At 45.3% G+C, this 24,999-nt stretch overlaps 1 pseudogene; it reads left to right on the top strand.

Moving 5' to 3' along the window:
• Window positions 1-4,364: 4,364 nt before the first annotated feature.
• The window catches only part of LOC124040842, an 86,564-nt pseudogene continuing 65,929 nt past the window's right edge, over window positions 4,365-24,999 (top strand).

Below are 24,999 nucleotides of genomic sequence, written 5' to 3'. Positions count from 1 at the left end.
TCCTTCATTGTGTAGTTTTAATTGTCACTGTTTTTGTTCAGTTGTGAACACGGTCAACTAGTAGTCTTTGAAAGCACTGCAGCACTACAGACATTCATGTCACTAGTGTTGTGTTTTACTGTAGCATATGTAAAACAAGCCATCCTAAACCTTTATTCCTTCAATAAACGTTGCTTCTTTTTTATACTGCATCTGCCTCTGGCTGTGTTTATGGGCCTAGAACGTGTGATACCAATAGATTTTACAGATGGATAAGAATATTTACGTAATTAGGAAAACCATAATTTACAACAATGACTTTGTCTGTCCTACCTCACAGAATAGTATGAATAGGCTGTAACACATTTGATTGAGTGAATATATAATTACTGTACACAATTATAGAGATACCCTGCTTTTATTTGTTGAGATCCTTCTCTGGAAACATCTGCTACTCAGCTGCTCCCTTGTGCCCCCCTTTCGTTTTATTTCTTTACTTTTGACAGCTTCCACTGATGACATGGAAGTCGATGACAGCAACATCACCTAATTCCCTGTGGTAAATGATCACACTCATCTTTCTTCTCGCACTGTTCATTCCTAAAGCAGTGATTCCTTTAGTATGCAGTGTTTTAACCTACCTTTGACATTTTGTCACCCAGATTTGTCCCTCATGGGTTATGTCCTCTTTTAATCGGATTATATTTTATTGGATCCTAATCAGAATGTCATTCTTTCTCTAAAATAGACATTTTCCATTTGTTCCATATTTCCAGCCTAATGATATGCTACAGTGTTCAAAGACAAAATATATATATTTTTAAATAATTGTGTCATTCTTTTTTTGTTTGTTAGATTTTTCATGATGAACATAAGTGATTGATTTGAATATGCAAGACAAAAACATAACTGTATGGGTGCGAGTGAAAGAGAGCAAGCGAGAGAGAGAAAGAGAGCGAGAGAGTGAGAGCACACAAAAAACGATACATTACTTGGCCTAAACATCAGCGCCACAGGTAACTTCCACAAAGCTCTGAACGAGCTGAGAGACAAGGCAAGAAGGGCATTCTATGCCATCAAAAGGAACAGAAAATGTGGCATACCAATTAGGATCTGGCAAAAAATACTTGAATCAGTTATAGAACCCATTGCCCTTTATGGTTGTGAGGACTTGGGGTCCGCTCACCAACCAAGAATTCACAAAATGGGACAAACACCAAAATGAGACTCTGCATGCAGTGTTCTGCAAAAATATCCCGTGTACAACGTAGAACACCAAATAATGCATGAAGAGCAGAATTAGGCCCATACCCGCTAATTAACAAAATCCAGAAAATAATTGTTAAAAGTCTACAACCACCTAAAAGGAAGTGATTCCCAAACCTTCCTTAACAAAGCCATCATCTACAGAGAGATGAACCTGGAAAAGAGTCCCCTAAGTAAACTGGTCCTGGGGCTCTGTTCACAAACACACCCCACAGAGCCCCAGGAAAGCAACAAAATTAGACCCAACCAAATCATGAGAAAACTAAATGACAACTACTTGACACACTGGAAATATTTAACAAAAAAACAGCAAACTAGAATGCTATTTGGCCCTAAACAGAGAGTACATAGTGTCAGAATACCTGACCACTGTGACTGACCCAAACTTAAGGAAAGCTTTGACTATGTACAGACTCAGTGAGCATAGCCATGCTATTGAGAAAGGCCACCGTAGGCAGACCTGGCTCTCAAGAGAAGACAGGCTATGTGCACACTGCCCACAAAATGAAGTGGAAACTGAGTTGCACTTCCTAACCTCCTGCCCAATGCATGACCATATTAGAGGCACATATTTCCCTCAGATTACACAGATCCACAAAGAATTTGAAAACAAACCGGATTTTGATAAACTCCCATATCTACTGGGTGAAATACAACAGTTTGCCATCACAGCAGCAAGATTTGTGATCTGTTGCCACAAGAAAATATCAAAGAAAAGAGTGAAGAACAAACACCACTGTAAATACAAACCATATTTATGCTTATTTATTTTCCCTTTTGTACTTTAACCATTTGTACATCCTTACAACACTGTAAATATACAGTGAGGAGAACAAGTATTTGATACAATGCCGATTTTGCAGGTTTTCCTACTTACAAAGTATGTAGAGGTCTGTAATTGTTTATCATAGATACACTTCAACTGTGAGAGACGGAATCTAAAACAAAAATTCAGAAAATCACATTGTATGATTTTTAAGTAATTAATTTGCATTTTATTGCATGACATAAGTATTTGATCACCTACCAACCAGTAACAATTCCGTCTCTCACAGACCTGTTAGTTTTTCTTTAAGAAGCCCTCCTGTTCTCCACTCATTAACTGTATTAACTGCACCTGTTTGAACTCGTTACCTGTATAAAAGACACCTGTCCACACACTCAATCAAACAGACTCCAACCTCTCCACAATGGCCAAGACCAGAGAGCTGTGTAAGGACATCAGGGATAAAATTGTAGACGTGCACAAGGCTGGGATGGGCTACAGGACAATAGGCAAGCAGCTTGGTGAGAAGGCAACAACTGTTGGCGCAATTATTAGAAAAGGGAATAAGTTCAAGATGATGGTCAATCACCCCCAGTCTGGGGCTCCATGCAAGATCTCACCTCATGGGGCATCAATGAGCATGAGGAACGTGAGGGATCAGCCCATAGCTACACGGCAGGACCTATTCAATGACCTGAAGAGAACTGGGACTACAGTCTCAAATAAAACCATTACTAACACACTACGCCGTCATGGATTAAAATCCTGCAGCGCACGCAAGGTCCCCCTGCTCAAGGCAGCGCATGTCCAGGCCTGTCTGAAGTTTGCCAATGACCATCTGGATGATCCAGAGGAGGAATGGGAGAAGATTGTGTGGTCTGATGACTCAAAAATAGAGCTTTTTGGTCTAAACTCCACTCGCCGTGTTTGGAGGAAGAAGAAGGATGAGTACAACCCCAAGAACACCATCCCAACCGTGAAGCATGGAGGTGGAAAATCGTTCTTTGGGGATGTTTTTCTGCAAAGGGGACAGGACGACTGCACCGTATTGAGGGGAGGATGGATGGGGCCATGTATCGCGAGATCTACCAACCAGTAAGAACATTGAAGATGGCTCTTGGCTGGGTCTTCCAGCATGACAACGACCCGAAACACACAGCCAGGGCAACTAAGGAGTGGCTCCGTAAGAAGCATCTCAAGGTCCTGGAGTGGCCTAGCCAGTCTCCAGACCTGAACCCAATAGAAAATCTTTGGAGGGAGCTGAAAGTCCGTATTGCCCAGCGACAGCCCCGAAACCTGAAGGATCTGGAGAAGGTCTGTATGGAGGAGTGGGCCAAAATCCCTGCTGCAGTGTGTGCAAACCTGGTCAAGAACTACAGGAAACATATGATCTCTGTAATTGCAAACAAAGGTTTTTATACCAAATATTAAGTTTGTCACGCCTTGGTCATTGTATTTTGTGTTTTCGTTATATGTTTGGGTAGGCCAGGGTGTGACATGGGTTTATATGTTGTTTTTCGTATTGGGGTTTGTAGTATTTGGGATCGCGGCTGATTAGGGGTGTTGTATAGGCTTGGCTGCCTGAGGCGATTCTCAATCAGAGTCAGGTGATTCTCGTTGTCTCTGATTGGGAACCGTATTTAGGTAGCCTGAGTTTCGCTGTGTATTTTGTGGGTGATTGTTCCTGTCTCTGTGTAGTTTCACCAGCTAGGCTGTAATAGGTTTCACGTTCCGTTTGTTGTTTTGTATTTTGTAATAGTTATTTCATGTGTCGCTTTTTTCTATTAAAGTCATGAGTAACCACTACGCTGCATTTCGGTCCGACTCTCTTTCATCAAACGAAGAACGCCGTTACAAAGTTCTGTTTTTCTGATGTATCAAATACTTATGTCATGCAATAAAATGCAAATTAATTACTTACAATGTGATTTTCTGGATTTTTGTTTTAGATTCCGTCTCTCACAGTTGAAGTGTACCTATGATAAAAATGACAGACCTCTACATGCTTTGTAAGTAGGAAACCCTGCAAAATCGGCAGTATATTAAATACTTGTTCTCCCCACTGTACATAATATGTCATTTGTAATGTCTAAATTATTTTGGAACTTCTGTGAGTGTCATGTTTACTGTTCGTTTGTATTGTTTATTTCACTTTTGTATATTATATACTCCACTTGCTATGGCAATGTAAACATATGTTTCCCATGCCAATAAAGCCACTTGAATTGAATTGAATTGTGTGTGTGTGTGTGTGTGTGTGTGAGAGAGAGAGAGAGAGAGAGAGAGAGAGAGAGAGAGAGAGAGAGAGAGAGCAAGGACGTCCCCATTCATGCACTGTGGGGTGCTGTGTCGTTTTGCAATGGGCCCCTGCCGTGAATATTTCTGTCTCGGTCTTGGTTTGGTATTTTGATGTATTATTGGCTATGGAGACATTCTGCGTTGGTGTTCTTCCTGAACCAAGTATTGTCTAGGAATATATATATATGCAATACAGCCTGTGATAAGAGCTTGACCAGTGCCGACTCAAATCAGGGAGAAGAGCCGTTGTCTCTCTCGGGCTGACAGTGCTGGAAAGACTGCACAACTGTGTGAATGAATTAAGACTGAATGGAAAGACTGGTGAGTATTTTGCCTGCACATGTAGCCTAAGCTTTCTAATCATTTGATGGCGATGCTTGCTTACCCCTCTTCACCGATTCTACTTTAATTTTGTAATTTGCAGGGGTGCTCGCAAAATATTCACATTTTCTGCCAAGGCATTGGAATGTAGACTATAGAAACCACTGCACCTGCATGTACCGTATTTCGCTTTCAACCGGGAAAGGTTTATTGGAAAGGTCCGGACTGGTATGGGCGCATTCTCTGAAATATAACGGAGATGCCACGGTTACGCGTAGAAGCCACTCGACGAAGAGACAGGTGCGATGGAGAGGCTTGACGGAGGGGCTTGATGTTAGGCTAGCTGCGGGGATAGCGGTTCTCAACAAGGCATTGTGATTCAAGACCCCCAGAGAGAGCTCGGTGCTGTGCTTTACCCTTTGTGTTGATTTGAGAGTTGTAGAAAACCCGGTCTGTATAGGTTACGAGAAGACGGCTGGTACCCAGCCAGACATAGCCCGCATACCTGTCGGTCAGTGGTGAGTGAGCTAAGCGGTATGGCGACGATCGTGAACAGGTATTGCGTTCGACCGTATAAGCGTTTTTTTCGCGGCCGCACCTTATGTTGCTGGTTTTGGATGTGCATGATTTGAATACACGCTTGTGTTGTTTATTAGTTGCCTGCCATTGAATGCTTTGGGTTACTGATAATGACAAAATACTCGTGTGGCATCTTCATTTGACGTATCTGTCTCCTGGGGTTGCTACTGTCTGGGCCCTGTGTTCTTTGTGTTATTCAATGTATCATTGTTTTCATGATGGATTCATTGATGTTGTCATGTTTTGCATCACTTGATTATTTTTTTCACCTTTATTTAACCAGGTAGGCAAGTTGAGAACAAGTTCTCATTTATAATTGCGACCTGGCCAATATAAAGCAAAGCAGTTAGACAGATACAACGACACAGAGTTACACAGGGAGTAAAACAAACATACAGTCAATAATACAGTATGAACAAAAAAAAGGCCATGATGGCAAAGTAAATACAATATAGCAAGTACAACACTGGAATGGTAGATTTGCAGTGGAAGAATGTGCAAAGTAGAAATAAAAATAATGGGGTGCAAAGGAGCAAAATAAATAAATAAAATAAATACAGTACGGAAAGAGGTAGTTGTTTGGGCTGAATTATAGGTGGGCTATGTACAGGTGCAGTAATCTGTGAGCTGCTCTGACAGTTGGTGCTTAAAGCTAGTGAGGGAGATAAGTGTTTGCAGTTTCAGAGATTTTTTGTAGTTCGTTCCAGTCATTGGCAGCAGAGAATTGGAAGGAGAGGCGGCCAAAGAAAGAATTGGTTTTGGGGGTGACCAGAGAGATATATCTGCTGGAGCGCATGCTACAGGTGGGTGATGCTATGGTGACCAGCGAGCTGAGATAAGGGGGGGGGGGACTTTACCTAGCAGGGTCTTGTAGATGACATGGAGCCAGTGGGTTTGGCGACGAGTATGAAGCGAAGGGCAGCCAACGAGAGCGTACAGGTCGCAATGGTGGGTAGTATACAGGGCTTTGGTGACAAAACGGATGGCACTGTGATAGACTGCATCCAATTTGTTGAGTAGGGTATTGGAGGCTATTTTGTAAATTCGAAGTCGAGGATTGGTAGGCTGGTCAGCTTTACAAGGGTATGTTTGGCAGCATGAGTGAAGGATGCTTTGTTGTGAAATAGATTTAACTTTGGAATGGAGATGTTTAATGTGGGTCTGGAAGGAGCGTTTACAGTCTAACCAGACACCTAGGTATTTGTAGTTGTCCACATATTTTAAGTCAGAGCCGTCCAGAGTAGTGATGTTGGACAGGCGGGCAGGTGCAGGCAGCGATCGGTTGAAGAGCATGCATTTAGTTTGACTTGTATTTAAGAGCAATTGGAGGCCACAGAATGAGAGTTGTATGGCATTGAAGCTTGCCTGGAGGGTTGTTAACACAGTGTCCAAAGAAGGGCCAGAAGTATACAGAATGGTGTCGTCTGCGTAGAGGTGGATCAGAGACTCACCAGCAGCAAGAGCGACATCATTGATGTATACAGAGAAGAGAGTCGGTCCAAGAATTGAACCCTGTGGCACCCCCATAGAGACTGCCAGAGGTCCGGACAGCAGACCCTCCGATTTGACACTTGATGTCGTCCAGTAGTTGGATGTGGGCCTATTGGTATATGATCATAAATGTTTAGCACTGCTTTCAATGTCAACATGCAACCACAGTAAGAATTCTGATAATAAGGATGGCAATATAGTGAAGATGATGAGTTTAGTCATGTTGTCAACTAGTCTACATAGGCACACTGATCCTATAAGGAACCACAGCTCTTATTCAACGCTATGCATGAGGCACATAATGTTAGTTTTGTTTAATTCCTTGGGTCATTCTTGTACAGTGTGACTCTGAACCTGGGGAATGACCTGAGGGTAAGTAATTGGCATGAAAGCATGACATTGAATAATTCTGTTTTCTCAAGGTTTTCAGTGATTTAGACCAAAGGTCAGACATGTTGATTTGACTTCTGTCACTCCATTGATTGGCTCATTATTCTTTCAGTGATGGAATTACGGTAGTTCCATGGTTTATGGTCTAAGTGTAGTATAATGTAAAACACTGGCCTGTACTTTTAACTAGACTCATTTTATTGGTAGTAAAATAAGTATGCCCAGACTGCCGCCCCCAGTCTGTTCATTCCAAATGGCCTCTGGATTGCCTGCTATTGGTCCATAGGGTTTTCGATGGGAGCCAGAGGAGAGCCATGCATATAGAGTGCAGCAAACATGACATTCTTTAAAAATATCTATTTTATTTCACCTACTCTTGCTGCTTTTCCTTGACAGCAAAAGAAAACCCAACACACATAGGCAAAAACAATAAGCAACTTAACATTCACATACATACAGCACATTCCCACAAACATCATTGACATCACACTTGCTCAGACCCACATGTTCCCACCGTATCCACACCCAATGTGCTTTCCAACACTTGTAAGACTATTGTAAGACTTGTGAAACATGACATTCTACTATGTATTTTATTGTGTACACTTGCTGGAATGTAATGGCTTTGGAACTTGAGATGAGGTGACAGGGTTTGCTGAACTCTATATCTCTGACTGTGAGTGGGAGGTGATACTGATGTCTCTAAGGGAAGTTAGTAGGGTCAGAGCATTCCCATATAGAGCTGAAAGTGTGAAGGAGAAGGAGGAGTAGACACCAGATGGCCATGCTTGAAGGGACATTGAATGGACAATAGGATGAGCTTTGTGGTCTTTATTAGGGTTATGGTTTTGTCTATAATCACATTTATGACAAGATAAAGTTGTATTTATGTCCTTTCTAGAAGGGCCAAGTAGTATGACCAAAGGGATGCTTCAGAGAAGAGGGATCAACATCAGGGAGCTTATTTGGGCTAAATCCCACAGGCAGGCTGAATATACTGTACACTAAAGCCTGGGCTGCCAACACACCACCCACTCTCTCAATGTTTGTGTCCATCAGACTTACAGCCCACTGCAGCTTCCTTAAGAACCCAACACTGCTCACTTACTGTTGGACTTTCTGGGGCTGGCAGAATTGAGCAAGTGCGTGCTACGGGGCGGCAGGGTAGCCTAGTGGTTGGAGCATTGGACTAGTAACCGAAAGGTTGCCGAAAGGTTGCAAGTTCAAATCCCCGAGCTGACAAGGTACAAAATCTGCCGTTCTGCCCTTGAACAGGCAGTTAAGTTCCAGTAGAGGACTTTAAAGGCATCCGAACAGATTGTGCATATATTATGCCGACATTTTGGGATGCTTTTCCGCGTTTTGGTCTTTGGCAAAGGTTTTTTTCGGCTATTCGTGCACACAACATTTTATCTCGAGGCAAGCCGAAGTTCGGTAGCCGAAGTCTACGCCCCTTCGTCGGTGATTGCTTCTTCCCGATTCAGCCCGAAACTCAGTGTGGATTCAACATGGCGAACGACAACTTTGAGCATCGCTTGGTCCTAGGAGGTACAGAAGTACCTGCACCTCTACGAATCGAGCCATGCATTATATAAAGACCAACATGTATAGGCCAATTCTGGTCGTAGAGAGGGGGAGGAGAGGGGGAGGAGAGAGGGGGGGGGGGGAGAGGGGCTGAGAGAGAAAAGGGAGGGAGAGAAAAGGGTAAGAGCAAGGAGGAGAGAGAGACAGAAAGTAGAAAGAATCGAGAGATAGAGATGGAGAGACAGAGTATGAAAAAAGAGAGAGGGGGAGGCATGCAGTCTAAGGGAGTGTGAATGGTTTCCCTGTTTTCCCTGCTTTGGACACAGGCAACCACACAGCAGCCCTGTGAGCAGGTGCTCACCCCACTAGAGGAACAACATGTGCAGCCAGTGTTTCCCTTAGGCGCTCTTTAGACGGCGCCCAACCGGTTCATGTACTAAGCAAGTCTTGGTAACAGACCCGTAGAATCTTCATTCTGTTCCTCTATGACCAAGATGGCAATTGCAAATGATTTGTTCTTGTTTACTTCTGAAATAAATAAAAAATAAAACAGACATAGCCGCCAGCTGCGCAGGGATAAAACATTTGGGCAAATGCATCACCCCCAGCCCTAAACATCTTCCCACAGCCATGCTTCTTTTACACTGGTAAACATTGATTATTGATTGGTTTCAAAACTGCAGAGTTGCTGTTTCCCTTTTAGCTGCAAAATGAGTAAACACCATTTGCCTCTGTTATTCTTCCTAAATGCCTATTTGGGAGGGAAATGGAGGTTGAGTAAAACGTGCTGCTTAATTATTTAAACTTCTTCATTACTTAAACATGAATAATAAAATTGCACTTTTTTATTGTCCAGTACCTCCATTTCCTACTAGAGTAGGTGAGGAATTCTCACACATTCAGTTTGCTCTAGTTCAATACACGAGTAACAGAGGTTGGCCAGTGAACCAGTCGTGCATGACGAGTAGCTTTCCCTGAGACCTGAAGGCCCGTGTTAGCTCCTAGAGCTTCCCCAACCCTATAGTACTATGTGGCAGTGCAGGTGTTAATCAGAATTTATGATCCAGGTTTGAAATATCCAGATGTGACACAAAAAGGATATGTCGGCTACTGAGGCCCCATAACTTATATGGTGCATGCTGATGTTCTTCTGTTCGATGGACCAGTATGGAGTGTGTCCCGAAGTCCTCCTAACCGCCCAGACAGTCCAGTCTTTTACTTCCTCAGCACTACATCAACACTCTCAAAGCAACCCTGTGAAGCCTCTGTATACCCCAGGGTCTATAGGATCAGAGGGGCCTGGCTGTGCAGGCATCTGCTCGGTGACCTATACCAGCTGGGGTCCTGGGAGCAAGGTCGTCAGGGAGCCATTCTTCAGCATAAAGAGGGCAGAGGTGCTGGGCTCCCGGAGGCAGGCCATTGTACTGCCCATCAGAATGTAGATCTTGTTGTGAGGAGAGGAGGTACCAAAAACAAACCAGCTCACACCGGGGGAAAAAAACACTATTTGGCCCAGTTCCATTTAGGTTGCTTGCTCCGGTGTTCACCGACCTGAATGGGTGGAATCTGATTCCTGCATGGGTCACGTATAGAGTATTTATGTTTTAAGTTTTATGCTCTTCTTTCATCAACAATGTCTCCCCTGAGCTCTGCTCATTGTAAAGAGAGTCTGTTGCCCAGAGCGAGGTCTCACACAACCGTTCGAGTGATGCTAACATGTGTGTTCACTTCTGCAACACGTGCCTCTCAGATCCCTTAGCTCTGGATCCCCGAGTGTAGCGAAGCCTTTGCTACACTCTTATTAAAGCGAACCAGGGACCTAATAGCACATAGGTTCAGGGCGGGTGGGTGTGTGCCTGTGAGCATGTGTGTGTGTACGGAACATGTGTCTTGTGGATATTTGATGGTGAACCCTTTCATGCTTCCCACATGTTGCCATATTAGAGTTTATGGGAGATCGTTATCCTCTCTAGGGCACTTTTTCCCAAATGGTGTGTCTGAACCCATTGATGAGTGACAGTCAGGTCCTATTTGAGGTGTGGCTTAATGGGCTGTGGCTGGTCATCATAGCACCAAAAATAGTTTGGGAACGGCTGATCTAGGACCTGCACTTGAACATTAAAGCAAAGTTGATGTGTCGGGCCTACTGTAAATGACAGGAGAGGAGTGAGAACTTTAATATAGAACAGGGTGAGGTTATTATAAACACTTGTAGACATAGGAAGGAGAGTTAGATTACTCCTTTTGTAAACCACTTTTGTTTTAGGATTTACAGTATGTAGCCTTTAGGTCACTTTCACGGGCCTATTTGCTTTCCTTTCTAGTTTACTATAACTCCATTTATAGCACAATAATGCAAATATATACAGACAGTGAACAAGTGTTCCTATACTGTGAGTTGGAATACGATAACTTTATCTCTGCCTTTTCTGCACTCTAGAAAGGTGATGGTTATTCCTATGTCTGTGTCTCGTCTCTTGTGCTCATTTGCATTAAAGCAGCCGTCCACTTTGTGTGCCTCACACTGACTCAAACAACCGTTTCAAAATCCTAGTTTGTCTGCTCCCCTTGACTTCTTACTTCTTGTGTAGAGTAGCTGGGTGTTTCTTGGAAGTACACTCTTTTTGTTGAAGCATTTGCTGCTTTACCCGTCCAAGAGAAAGAGATCACAGAGCCTGTAAGCCAAAGAAAGCCAAAAAGCTGGATGAGGATTTTATTGGCAGACAGAGGCACAGTAGAGTCTTTTGTCTTGACTTCTGGAGATTCTGGTTATATTCTGATTTGTTTTTTTTCTGGAGATAATCTCCCTCTCCACCTCTCTCGTCCTACCTCTCTCCTCCTCTCTCTCTCCTCCTCCCTCTTGCCTCCACCCTCCTCCTCCCTCTCTCCTCCTCCCTCTCTCCTCCAGTTTCAGATGCCAAGGTTCTCTCTTAATTATGAATTTTCATCAGGGGAGAGTCAAAATTGAGAGAGACGCAAAGGAGTAGAGCAGCAAGTCTCTGAATATTCTTGAGTTGCCCAGCCAGAGCCCGGACTTGAACCTGATCGAACATCTCTGGAGAGACCTGAAAATAGCTGTGCAGCGACGCTCCCCATCCAACCTGACAGTGCTTGAGAGGATCTGCAGAGAAGAATGGGTGAAACTCCCCAAATACAAGTGTGCCAAGCTTGTAGCATCATACCCAAGAAGACTCAAGGCTGTAATCACAGCCAAAGTTGCTTCAGCAAAGTACTGAGTAAAGGGTCTGAATACTTATGTAAATGTGATGTTACATTTTTTGTATATTAAAAAAAAAAACATTTTGCAACAATGTCTTCAAACCTGTTTTTGCTATATCCTTATGAGGTATTGGATGTAGATTGAAGGAAAAAAATATTTAGTGCAATTTAGAATAAGGCTTTAATGTGGAAAAGGTCAATAGGTGAATACTTTCATGAATGCACTGTATGCACTGTATGGACTGTATGCACTTGTATGCACTGTATGCACTGTATGCACTGACATGAAAGACAAAAGCACCGGCAAATTATCTTCAAGTGATTTACATTTTTGAAATCTGTTTTAAAGTATTCCCACACGTAATAGAGAGATACACACGCTAAGTATACCAACCATTAGGACCCGTTAAGTTACCGTTGAGCTACAAGGTGTCAAAAGCGTTCCACAGGGAGGCTGGCCCATGTTGACACCAATGCTTCCCACAGTTGTGTCAAGTTGGCTGGATGTCCATTGGGTGGTGGACCATTCTTGATACACACAGGAAACTGTTGATGTGTGAAAAACCCAGCAGTGTTGCAGTTCTTGACACACTCAAACCGGTGCACCTGGCAGCTACTACCATACCCCATTCTAAGGCACTTAAATATTTTGTCTTGCCCATTCACCCTCTGAATGGCACACATACACAATCCATGTCTCAATTGTCCCAAAGCTTAAAAACCTTTCTTTAATCTGTCTACTCCCCTTCTTCTACACTGATTCTACACCAATTTGTAAGTCGCTCTGGATAAGAGCGTCTGCTAAATGACTTAAATGTAAATGTAAATGATTGATGTGGATTTAACAAGTGACATCAATAAGGGATCGTAGCTTTCAGCTGGATTCACCTGGTCAGTCTATGTCATGGAAAGAGCAGGTGTTCTTAATGTTTCGTATGCTCAAGGTATGCGATCGTATAAGAATGTAAGCAAGGTTTGAAATGGTATGTTTTAGTCAAATGTTATATCTGTTTGGGCTTCTTCCGGTCAAGTTTCGGTATACAAATTCTTTGTAATTATGTTCCGGCCACCTGACCTTCCGCTCAAGAAAAAAAATCATCCCACGTCTAAATCTAGTTGATGACCCCTGCTCTATGTGCTCGACATCCCAGTGTTGTGCTGTGAATGCATATGGGCTTGCTGCAGTTGAGCTCTGTGTAGTAGCTGACGTTTGCCCTTGCTGCAGCTCAGCACAGTGCGTGTGTGTGTGTGTCTAATCCGGCTGTAGCCTAGTACGGCACTATAAATAAACACATACGTCTGCTGCAGACCCAGCTCCAAGTTATAAAATGTGTGTGCGATGCAGTCGAACATATGCATGTGCGCGTCGGCGTTTGCCTATGTGGGTGTGTGTGTATTCGTGCGTGCGTGTCTGCCTGTGTGTGTGTGCGCGTGTGTGTCTCCCTATGTGTGTGTGTTTGGGCTGCGGCTTGCTGTTGCTTGGGGAGATATTTCACTCAGGACTCAAAGACAAGCCAAGGGTACTGCTAAACACTCCCCATTAGTTCGACCAGAATATGTATGTACTGTCTGAGAGAGGGTGCGGGCGGGTGGGGGGATTGCAGGGAGGTCGGGAGGGAGAGAGAGAGAAAGAGAGAGAGAGAGAGAGAAAGATGCAGAGCGAGAGAACTGAATGCATTCAACAGAAATATGTATTCCGCATTTAATCCAACCCCTCTGAATCAGGGAGGGAGAGAGAGAGAGCATGTGACCGGTCCAAGTTGAGGATGAATATGCAAAAAAGGCAATTAGAAGATAAGGTATTATGTTAATAAGAATAGAGATCTCGGCTGTGTGAACTCTAGGATTCCGGAGTTCTAAATTGAGCAGCTGCTGAAAAATGAGCTCCTGTATTTATTGAGATTTAAATGTTTTTTTAGAGTGAAGTACATCGAAAAATCAAGAGAAAACTGCAAGACTCAATAGAAGACAAAACAAGGAACAAACTAAACAAGACAGGCTTTTGAAAAATTAACTATTTTTTTCATAAAATTGTACAGTTATCTTAGCTAGGTGAATTGCTAGCAGAATTGTTTACTTGTTGCTAAGCAGTTGCTAGGGACTCTCCTGGAAGAAGCTAGCTAGCTTACAAAGAATAACAACAAAAAATATCTAGTTAACAGAAGAAAGGAAGACAAAATAAGGACAAAAGAAGGACAGAAGAAAAAGGAAAAGAAAGAGGACAACAAAGTGAAACAGTCAGCACTTCTATTGCAACTTCGTATTTCGTCGTCCTAACGTAGTCTACACTGCTATCTGCCCAGCAGCTAGCCAGCTAGCAAACGTCCACCGTCTACCGAATAGCAGCACTGTAGAAACTATTACACTCAACTGAACGACTTGATTAGTGTAGTGTTAGCTAGCTACATAGTTGTCTTTGCTGTCTTCGTATCCAAGATAATTGTGTAGTTTAGAGCGTGTAGTCTTAGAGTGATTATCTTAATTTACCGAGGTTAGCTAGCCAGCTATTTGTCGTCCTGAACGTAGGAGACACTGCTAGTTAGCCAACAGCTAGCCAACGTCTACTGAATAGAACTTCCGCACTCAACAACCCGGTCGCATTCCGCTTCGCTCCACAGGTAGTATCACATTTTTCATTTCATTTCATTACAGCACAACGGTTTGATTTGTTTGATCGTAGCTAGCTACATAGCTAGCTACATAGCCGTCTGTGTATCAAAGATAATTGTGTAGTCTAGAGCGATTTTCTAGGTTAGCTAGCCAGCTATTGTCATTCTTTTAACGCAACGTAACGTAATCAACACTGCTAGCTAGCCAGCTAGCCCCGAATAGCAGCACTGTAGAAACTACTACACTCAACGGAACGACTTGATTAGTGTAGTGTCAACAACGCAGCCACTGTCAGCTAGCCTACAAAGTCAACAACGCAGCCACTGCCAGCTAGCCTACTTCAGCAGTACTGTATCATTTTTAATAATTTTAGTCAATAAGATTCTTGCTACGTAAGCTTAACTTTCTGAACATTCGAGACGTGTAGTCCACTTGTCATTCCAATCTCCTTGCATTAGCGTAGCCTCTTCTGTAGCCTGTCAACTATGTGTCTGTCTATCCCTGTTCTCTCCTCTCTGCACAGACCATACAAACGCTCCACACCGCGTGGCCGCTGCCACCCTAATCTGGTGGTCCCAGCGCGCACGACCCACGTGGAGTTCCAGGTCTCCGGTAGCCTCTGGAACTGCCGATCTGCAGCCAACAAGGCAGAGTTCATCTCAGCCTATGCCTCCCTCCAGTCCCTCGACTTCTTGGCACTGACAGAAACATGGATCACCACAGATAACACTGCTACTCCTACTGCTCTCTCTTCGTCCGCCCACGTGTTCTCGCACACCCCGAGAGCTTCTGGTCAGCGGGGTGGTGGCATAGGGATCCTTATCTCTCCCATGTGGTCATTCTCTCTTTCTCCCCTTACCCATCTGTCTATCGCCTCCTTTGAATTTCATGCTGTCACAGTTACCAGCCCTTTCAAGCTTAACATCCTTATCATTTATCGCCCTCCAGGTCCCCTCGGAGAGTTCATCAATGAGCTTGATGCCTTGATAAGCTCCTTTCCTGAGGACGGCTCACCTCTCACAGTTCTGGGCGACTTTAACCTCCCCACGTCTACCTTTGACTCATTCCTCTCTGCCTCCTTCTTTCCACTCCTCTCCTCTTTTGACCTCACCCTCTCACCTTCCCCCTACTCACAAGGCAGGCAATACGCTCGACCTCATCTTTACTAGATGCTGTTCTTCCACTAACCTCATTGCAACTCCCCTCCAAGTCTCCGACCACTACCTTGTATCCTTTTCCCTCTCGCTCTCATCCAACACTTCCCACACTGCCCCTACTCGGATGGTATCGCGCCGTCCCAACCTTCGCTCTCTCTCCCCCGCTACTCTCTCCTCTTCCATCCTATCATCTCTTCCCTCTGCTCAAACCTTCTCCAACCTATCTCCTGATTCTGCCTCCTCAACCCTCCTCTCCTCCCTTTCTGCATCCTTTGACTCTCTATGTCCCCTATCTTCCAGGCCGGCTCGGTCCTCCCCTCCCGCTCCGTGGCTTGACGACTCAATGCGAGCTCACAGAACAGGGCTCCGGAAGGCCGAGCGGAAATGGAGGAAAACTCGCCTCCCTGCGGACCTGGCATCCTTTCACTCCCTCCTCTCTACATTTTCCTCCTCTGTCTCTGCTGCTAAAGCCACTTTCTACCACTCTAAATTCCAAGCATCTGCCTCTAACCCTAGGAAGCTCTTTGCCACATTCTCCTCCCTCCTGAATCCTCCTCCCCCTCCCCCCTCCTCCCCTCTCTACAGATGACTTCGTCAACCATTTTGAAAAGAAGATCGACGACATCCGATCCTCGTTTGCTAAGTCAAACAACACCGCTGGTTCTGCTCACACTGCCCTACCCTGTGCTCTGACCTCTTTCTCCCCTCTCTCTCAGATGAAATCTCGCGTCTTGTGACGGCCGGCCGCCCAACAACCTGCCCGCTCGACCCTATCCCCTCCTCTCTTCTCCAGACCATTTCCGGAGACCTTCTCCCTTACCTCACCTCGCTCATCAACTTATCCCTGACCGCTGGCTACGTCCCTTCCGTCTTCAAGAGAGCGAGAGTTGCACCCCTTCTGAAAAAACCTACACTCGATCCCTCCGATGTCAACAACTACAGACCAGTATCCCTTCTTTCTTTTCTCTCCAAAACTCTTGAACGTGCCGTCCTTGGTCAGCTCTCCCGCTATCTCTCTCAGAATGACCTTCTTGATCCAAATCAGTCAGGTTTCAAGACTAGTCATTCAACTGAGACTGCTCTTCTCTGTATCACGGAGGCGCTCCGCACCGCTAAAGCTAACTCTCTCTCCTCTGCTCTCATCCTTCTAGACCTATCGGCTGCCTTCGATACTGTGAACCATCAGATCCTCCTCTCCACCCTCTCCGAGTTGGGCATCTCCGGCGCGGCCCACGCTTGGATTGCGTCCTACCTGACAGGTCGCTCCTACCAGGTGGCGTGGCGAGAATCTGTCTCCTCACCACGCGCTCTCACCACTGGTGTCCCCCAGGGCTCTGTTCTAGGCCCTCTCCTATTCTCGCTATACACCAAGTCACTTGGCTCTGTCATAACCTCACATGGTCTCTCCTATCATTGCTATGCAGACGACACACAATTAATCTTCTCCTTTCCCCCTTCTGATGACCAGGTGGCGAATCGCATCTCTGCATGTCTGGCAGACATATCAGTGTGGATGACGGATCACCACCTCAAGCTGAACTTCGGCAAGACGGAGCTGCTCTTCCTCCCGGGGAAGGACTGCCCGTTCCATGATCTCGCCATCACGGTTGACAACTCCATTGTGTCCTCCTCCCAGAGCGCTAAGAACCTTGGCGTGATCCTGGACAACAAACTGTCGTTCTCAACTAACATCAAGGCGGTGGCCCGTTCCTGTAGGTTCATGCTCTACAACATCCGCAGAGTACGACCCTGCCTCACACAGGAAGCGGCGCAGGTCCTAATCCAGGCACTTGTCATCTCCCGTCTGGATTACTGCAACTCGCTGTTGGCTGGGCTCCCTGCCTGTGCCATTAAACCCCTACAACTCATCCAGAACGCCGCAGCCCGTCTAGTGTTCAACCTTCCCAAGTTCTCTCACGTCACCCCGCTCCTCCGCTCTCTCCACTGGCTTCCAGTTGAAGCTCGCATCCGCTACAAGACCATGGTGCTTGCCTACGGAGCTGTGAGGGGAACGGCACCTCAGTACCTCCAGGCTCTGATCAGGCCCTACACCCAAATAAGGGCACTGCGTTCATCCACCTCTGGCCTGCTCGCCTCCCTACCACTGAGGAAGTACAGTTCCCGCTCAGCTCAGTCAAAACTGTTCGCTGCTCTGGCTCCCCAATGGTGGAACAAACTCCCTCACGACGCCAGGACAGCGGAGTCAATCACCACCTTCCGGAGACACCTGAAACCCCACCTCTTTAAGGAATACCTAGGATAGGATAAAGTAATCCTTCTCACCCCCCTCCCCCCTTAAAATATTTAGATGCACTATTGTAAAGTGGTTGTTCCACTGGATGTCATAAGGTGAATGCACCAATTTGTAAGTCGCTCTGGATAAGAGCGTCTGCTAAATGACTTAAATGTAAATGTAAACTCTTCTTGCTCTTATCTGCCCCTTTATCAGCTGGATCAGCTGTCTAACCACTTCTATAGGGCACTTTTCTGCTCAACGTTCCTTAATAACTGTCCTAGGATAGGCTGTCTGACCACTCCTCGGGCTCCTCAATGATCAACCCCCCTTATAGCTGTTTTTAGATCAGCTGTCCCTAAAAGACAGTAACTCTTAAAACTTTTTATTTACCAAAACGTTTTTTTTTTCCAGAGATGTTGAATAGTTTGATTAATTCTATATTTTACAGTGTTCAGACCAGTTGCATGTAGACATGTTCACCCAACACTGGACCTCTAGAGAGTGGGACCTGGGAGAGAGGGATAGAGGGGGAGAGAGGTGCTCTCTGGCTGTGGCTACTCCCCAGAGAGTGGGACCTGTGAGAGAGGGATAGAGGGGGATAGAGGTGCTCTCTGGCTGTGGCTACTCCCCAGAGAGTGGGACCTGTGAGAGAGGGAGAGAGGGGGAGAGAGGTGCTCTCTGGCTGTGGCTACTCCCCAGAGAGTGGGACCTGTGAGAGAGGGATAGAGGGGGAGAGAGGTGCTCTCTGGCTGTGGCTACTCCCCAGAGAGTGGGACCTGTGAGAGAGGGATAGAGGGTGGAGAGAGGTGCTCTCTGGTTGTGGCTACTCCCTAGAGAGTGGGACCTGTGAGAGAGGGATAGAGGGGGAGAGAGGTGCTCTCTGGCTGTGGCTACTCCCCAGAGAGTGGGACCTGTGAGAGAGGGATAGAGGGGGAGAGAGGTGCTCTCTGGCTGTGGCTACTCCCCAGAGAGTGGGACCTGTGAGAGGGGGAGAGAGGTGCTCTCTGGCTGTGGCTACTCCCCAGAGAGTGGGACCTGTGAGAGAGGGATAGAGGGGGAGAGAGTTGCTCTCTGGCTGTGGCTACTCCCTAGAGAGTGGGACCTGTGAGAGAGGGATAGAGGGGGAGAGAGGTGCTCTCTGGCTGTGGCTACTCCCCAGAGAGTGGGACCTGTGAGAGAGGGATAGAGGGGGAGAGAGGTGCTCTCTGGCTGTGGCTACTCCCTAGAGAGTGGGACCTGTGAGAGAGGGATAGAGGGGGAGAGAGGTGCTCTCTGGCTGTGGCTACTCCCCAGAGAGTGGGACCTGGGATAGAGGGGGAGAGAGGTGCTCTCTGGCTGTGGCTACTCCCTAGAGAGTGGGACCTGTGAGAGAGGGATAGAGGGAGAGAGAGGTGCTCTCTGGCTGTGGCTACTCCCCAGAGAGTGGGACCTGTGAGAGAGGGATAGAGGGGGAGAGAGGTGCTCTCTGGCTGTGGCTACTCCCCAGGTCTGACCGGCTTCTTTATAATTACATACTGGCATAATAGACCCAGGGGGGAATTCTCTCTCTCTTTCTTCTCTTTTTCACTCTCTCTATCCCTTCCTCCCTCCATCCCTCTTCATGATAACGTTCAGCACTCTGCCAGGGAATCTAATGCAGACATAACCTGGGCATTAGCATATAAATTACTCTGCAGATTGAAAAGTGCATTAGGATATTTAACAGACAAAACGCCATATTCCCTTAACTGGGATTGGCCCCCAGACAGTTACACTTAAGGGAAGGCTGTAGTATCCAATAACACAATCTCCTTGATTAGATAAAGACCTTATCTCATTGATTTCTATGCTTATGTGTTAGTGTGTGTGTCAGTGTGTGTGTGTGTTTGTCTGCGTACATTCATAACTAATTTGCCTGCCCTTTTGCCATCTACCTCCATTACCTATGCCGTAACACTCCACCGTTATCACTGTCAGTGTCAGTCCATTAATGTAACCAGTAAATGTAGTGTACTGTAGACACTTTGATGGTGAAGGTGACCCAGTTATCCCAGTTTATCCCCCATCGCCTCAGGCCCTGCTACTTTATTCAGGGATTTTAACCTGCATATGGGCTCTTGAAGGAAGAGTGTGATGAAAGAGAGGGAGAGAGAGAGTAGAAAGAAAGAAAGAAAGAAAGAAAGAAAGAAAGAAAGAAAGAAAGAAAGAAAGAAAGAAAGAAAGAAAGAAAGAAAGAAAGAAAGAAAGAAAGAAAGATTACCATTTCGGAAAGAAATAGTGTCAGGTGATTGATTGCCTCCTGTATATCTTTCCATCTCTCTCAGTCAACCTGACATGACACTGACGTTGTATAGAGTTGGAACATGTTGTGTTCCCTAAAAGCCTGTGATTTCAGAGAACTGCTCAGTGTCCACTACAATCTAGATAATGCTATGGAACACTTAGACCGCAGCACAATGGAACACCTCATTTAGAATGGCAGGCTCGGGGCGGAATCAGAGCCATAATTATTGGTAATCCGTAAACGAGCTAGGCAGTAATGTATTCATATCCACTTCCTTTGCTGGTCGAAGTGTGAATATCAAACTCATTAGTGGACTCATCTGTGGCTGTGTTTTTAAAGTGGATTTAAAATGGCACAATTTATCACATTGTAAACAGGTTATTTGTCATCAGCTAACTTTCTGTCATTTACTCATCCCCATTCAGGATTATAGTCATGTTTTCCTTTCGAGAGAGTTAGTTCAATTGAATTGGTGCAGTGATTGCAATTATTCGGCAAGTTAGATTCATTTCCAATTGCTATCGGTTGCTATGGTAACACAGGGCACAGGGAAGAGTGGCTGCAGTAGAGAGAGAGAGAGAGAGAGAGAGAGAGAGAGAGAGAGAGAGAGAGAGAGAGAGAGAGAGAGAGATGCAGGAGAACGGTGATAAAGTCCTCCTCATCACTCCGTTCCCAGACCCAAACACAAGGACACATTTTACACTAATAGAACACGCACCACAATGTATTGGAATAATACGGATCCAAAGGAAACACATTTTCAAGTTTCAAGTTTTATTAGTGATAGGATACACATACAGCGTCCAACTAAATGGTGACTTGCAGGTTCCTTCTCGACAATGCAACAACAATAAGCGATAATAAAAGATAAAAAATACAAACATACAGTAAATGGCTTCAGCAGGATAGAATGAACACTTTAGCATATGTATAATACAGAAAGCCACAATTTATAGTCCAATATTTCCAGTGTATGTCCGTGATGGGTAGGAATACGGTCCCAAGGATATACTGGGCCGTCTTCACCACCCATTGGAGGGCCTTGCGGTCGTAGATGGAGTATTTCCCGTACCAGGCCGTGATGCAACCGGTCAGGACGCTCTCGATGGTGCAACGGTAGTATTTTGGAAAGGACCCCCGTGTGGCATGTCGAATTGCTTCAGTTGCCTTAGGAAGTAGAGGCACTGTTGCACACTATTGACAAGAATGGTGGTGTTGCTGGTCCATATCAAGTCATCGGTGATGTGGACGCTGAGGAACTGAAAACGGAAGACTCTCTACTGCAGTCCTGTCGATGTAGATTGGGGTATGTTCCCTCCTCTGCCTCCTGAAGTCAAAAATCAACTCCTTTGTTTTGCTGAAGTTGAGGGAGAAGTTATTGTCCTGGCACCGGTTCACCTGCCTCCTTCCTGTAGACTGACTCATCGTTGTTGGTTATCAGGCCTGGCGTCGGTGTTGTTCAAAGCCACGCAGTTGTAGGTTGACAGGGAGTACAGTAAAGAGCTGATGATACACTCCTGGGGGGGGGGGGGGCCCTGTGCTAAGAGTCCGTGTGGAGGAGGTGTTGTTGCGAATCCTCACAGCCTCTGGTTTGCCCGTCAGGAAGTCCAGAATCCAGTTGCAGAGGGTGGTGTCCAAACCCAGGGCTCTGAGCTTGGTGTTGAGCTTGGAGGGAACAATGCTAAACTGTAGTCAATGAACAGCATTCACAAATACTGTAGGTGTTCCTCTTGTCCAGATGGATCGGCCGTGGATCTGATGGCGCGATGACCGGGGTGAGTACAAAGGGGCGATAGTCATTTGGGTATGTCACTTCGTTTTTCTTGGGCACTGGGACAATGGTGGTCTCCTTGAAGCAGGTGGGGTCTACAGCCTGGGACAGGGACATGTTGAAGATATTGGAAAAGACGCCAACACCACCAGGTCAGCACATTTCCGAGGACGCGGCCAGGGATGCCATCTGAGCCAGAGGCTTTGTGAGTATTCACTCTTTTGAGAGTTTTCCTCACATCAGCGTCGGAGAATGAAAGCACCTGGTCGTCCGGAGCAGCGAGAGTTGTCCTCGATGGCGCAAGTAGCAGAAAATAATTACCTCCTCACATTCTGCAGTAATTGTGTAGCTCACGACCTGATTAGAAAGTGTGTATAAAGAATGCTATGGGCCTTGATATTGACAATTCTGTATTTCTCATGCATTCGAATGACCTCGTCCTCCACTGCAGTTCAAGTGGTATGTACTGAATCTACCAGGGGATCCATTAAAATGCTGTTTCTCTATTCTGCATTTGAAATGCAAATGCAATGAGTATTGATTTTGGTTAGGGGGTGCTAATAAAGGCATGATCACCTGCAAATCTAAAGTGGTATTTATCAGACTGAAGAGTTGGATGAAAAAAAGACTCCCGTTCACATGCTTTGGTCTTGACAATCCTTTTCAAGACGAGAGTCAGTGGCGTATGTGATTCTACTCTTGATATATCACAAATGCCATCTACAGTTTAATGATTTATTTATTTTGACAATGAATGCAGTTGGCCCTCAAGAGTGTCATTGAGCCAGTCAGGTGTCACTGTCACTTCATTACATCCATCAGGAGGGATGGCATGGAACAAATACCTGAACACACACCTCTCTCTCTCTCTCTCTCTCTCTCTCTCTCTCTCTCTCTCTCTCTCTCTCTCTCTCTCTCTCTCTCTCTCACCCCATTTAAAAACTGGTTCAATAAAAGCAGGCTCAGACTTCAAAGGAATCAACTAAAACTATCACCTGCTGTGATATACAGTAGCCAATAGTGGTCTATATATTCTCCTGGACCTATCGTCGATAGCCAATAGTGGTCTATATATTCTCCTGGACCTATCGTCAATAGCCAATAGTGGTCTATATATTCTCCTGGACCTATCGTCGATAGCCAATAGTGGTCTATATATTCTCCTAAATAGCGCTGTGCGATATAGTCTGCCCTTGGCCCAGATCTGGAGTGGGATTTCAAAGATCAAAAACTGGCCTTATGAGGGTGCTTCATCATTTGAGTTGTGTGTGTGTATGTGAGAGAGAGTCAGTGTCTGCGTGTGTGCATGCGTGTGTACGTGTGTGTGTGATTCATCATCAGCATACTTTAGTGTCAATGTGACTACCTGTGACAATCTGGTGTCACTCAAATTGCTTTCGCTCTGTGGTGTTACAAAGTTTACAATGTGTGTGTGTGTATGTGCATGGCTATATACGTGTATCAAAAAACTGTAATTTTATCACCTTAGCAACAAACCAAGGTTCCTATCAACGTTCCATGCTGTCTCACCTATCAGAGTTTCTGTATTGAGCTACATTCAGAGAAAAATCATAGGAGGGGGGGAGAGAGGAATGAGGGGAGGACATGACAGGGGGATGGGGGAAGAGTGAGGTGGGTCGATATGATTGGAACAGCACAGATATTGAGCTGTTATGCCTCTCTGTTCCCCTTTTTCTCCTTTCCTCTCTTTCTTATCGCATCCCTCCATCCACCCTTCCATCACATTCTCATTAAAATTCTTCAAGATATTTTCTACCTCAAGCTTTGAGCCCCCTCTCCTTTCCCCCACACTCATTTCCTTTCATGTCTTCTCCTTTCCTCTCCTCTTCTGTACTTTCCTTTCCTTTCATTTCCTTTTCAGTTTTCTCCTCTCATCCTCCGTCTTCTTCCATCATCCCTCCTTATATCCCTCAATTAGTATCTCAGACAAAGAGAAGTTGTTCTTTCCATAGCATTGAATATATCTCTTGTCGTGGTACAAGTGTGAAAAAGCAGAAAGTGAGGACTGTATTTAGAGTGCTGGAGTGGAGTTGTAGCCCTGTACATGGTTGGGGTCAGCTCCATTACAATTCCAATTCTAATGCAAGAAATCTTGAATGAAAATAAATGTTGCTACAATTTTCCCTCAGTAAAGAATTTCATGAAGAATTGACTGAGTTCCCAACCCAGAATGCATACACAATACTGTAGCTCAGTGTGTGTTTATATAGGATAGGCCATAGCCTCTGAGGAATCAAAGAAAAACAATGACATTTAAACGTCTGGGTGTGTAGAGAGTGTCAGACAATCTTTCTCATTATTTATGTGTGGCAGTAAGTCTGTTATTTCACTGTGTTGGTTTTATAGAGAGCAATGTGTTGATTGATGCATGGGCTTGTGGATGCCCACATTTGACTGTTTCACCCCTGCGCTGTGGGGTTTGTGTGGGGGTGGGGAGGGGAGGCGATTATGTGTGTGTGTGTGTGTGTGTGTGTGCGTGCGTGTGTGTGTGCGTGTGTGTGTGCGTGTGTGTGTGCTCGCATATGTTGCATATATATGTGTGTGTTTGAGGGAGAGAGGTTCATTTATTGTTTTGTTAAGAGCTAAATATGTTTCCTCCCTCAGTCTACCCACAATTCACTGCCTTCTTGACCCCTGGTCGGGAGGTTACTGTGGTTCAGGAAGGCACCAGTTGAAATGTGTCAGAGAGTTGGAAGATTGTTCTACTCACACGCTGTGCTTACAGTATGCACTGACTGTAAATCACCCTAGATAGGAGCCTTTACTGCAGCTGAATGAATGACTAGGATTGTTGTGCGTTACCAATCTATTAAGTGCATGGCGACTGTTCAGCTTGTGTGTGTGACTTCCCTCAGCTAGTCTGTTGTTCTCCAGCTGCCCTCAGTCTTCTCTGTTATATAGGATATTATGGTGTATGCCGCCTGTAGGGTTTCCTGTACAGCTTCAGTCTCTATGTTTGACTCTGGGGTGGTATATGGCTTAGGTCGTCACGTTCAGCTGGGAATGCTCAACAATGGATTGCCATTCTACACAATAGAGGGAACATTACACCTCATTTGACACAATGGGCACCCTGCTAAAGCCAGATTGGTGGCAGCGTGTGTGTGT

The sequence above is a fragment of the Oncorhynchus gorbuscha genome, linkage group LG08 (genome assembly GCF_021184085.1).
Source record: "Oncorhynchus gorbuscha isolate QuinsamMale2020 ecotype Even-year linkage group LG08, OgorEven_v1.0, whole genome shotgun sequence".
In the NCBI taxonomy this organism is placed as follows: Eukaryota; Metazoa; Chordata; class Actinopteri; order Salmoniformes; family Salmonidae; genus Oncorhynchus; species Oncorhynchus gorbuscha.
Note: the sequence above shows the minus strand (reverse complement) of the source record. Positions and strands in the feature narration are given on the sequence as shown.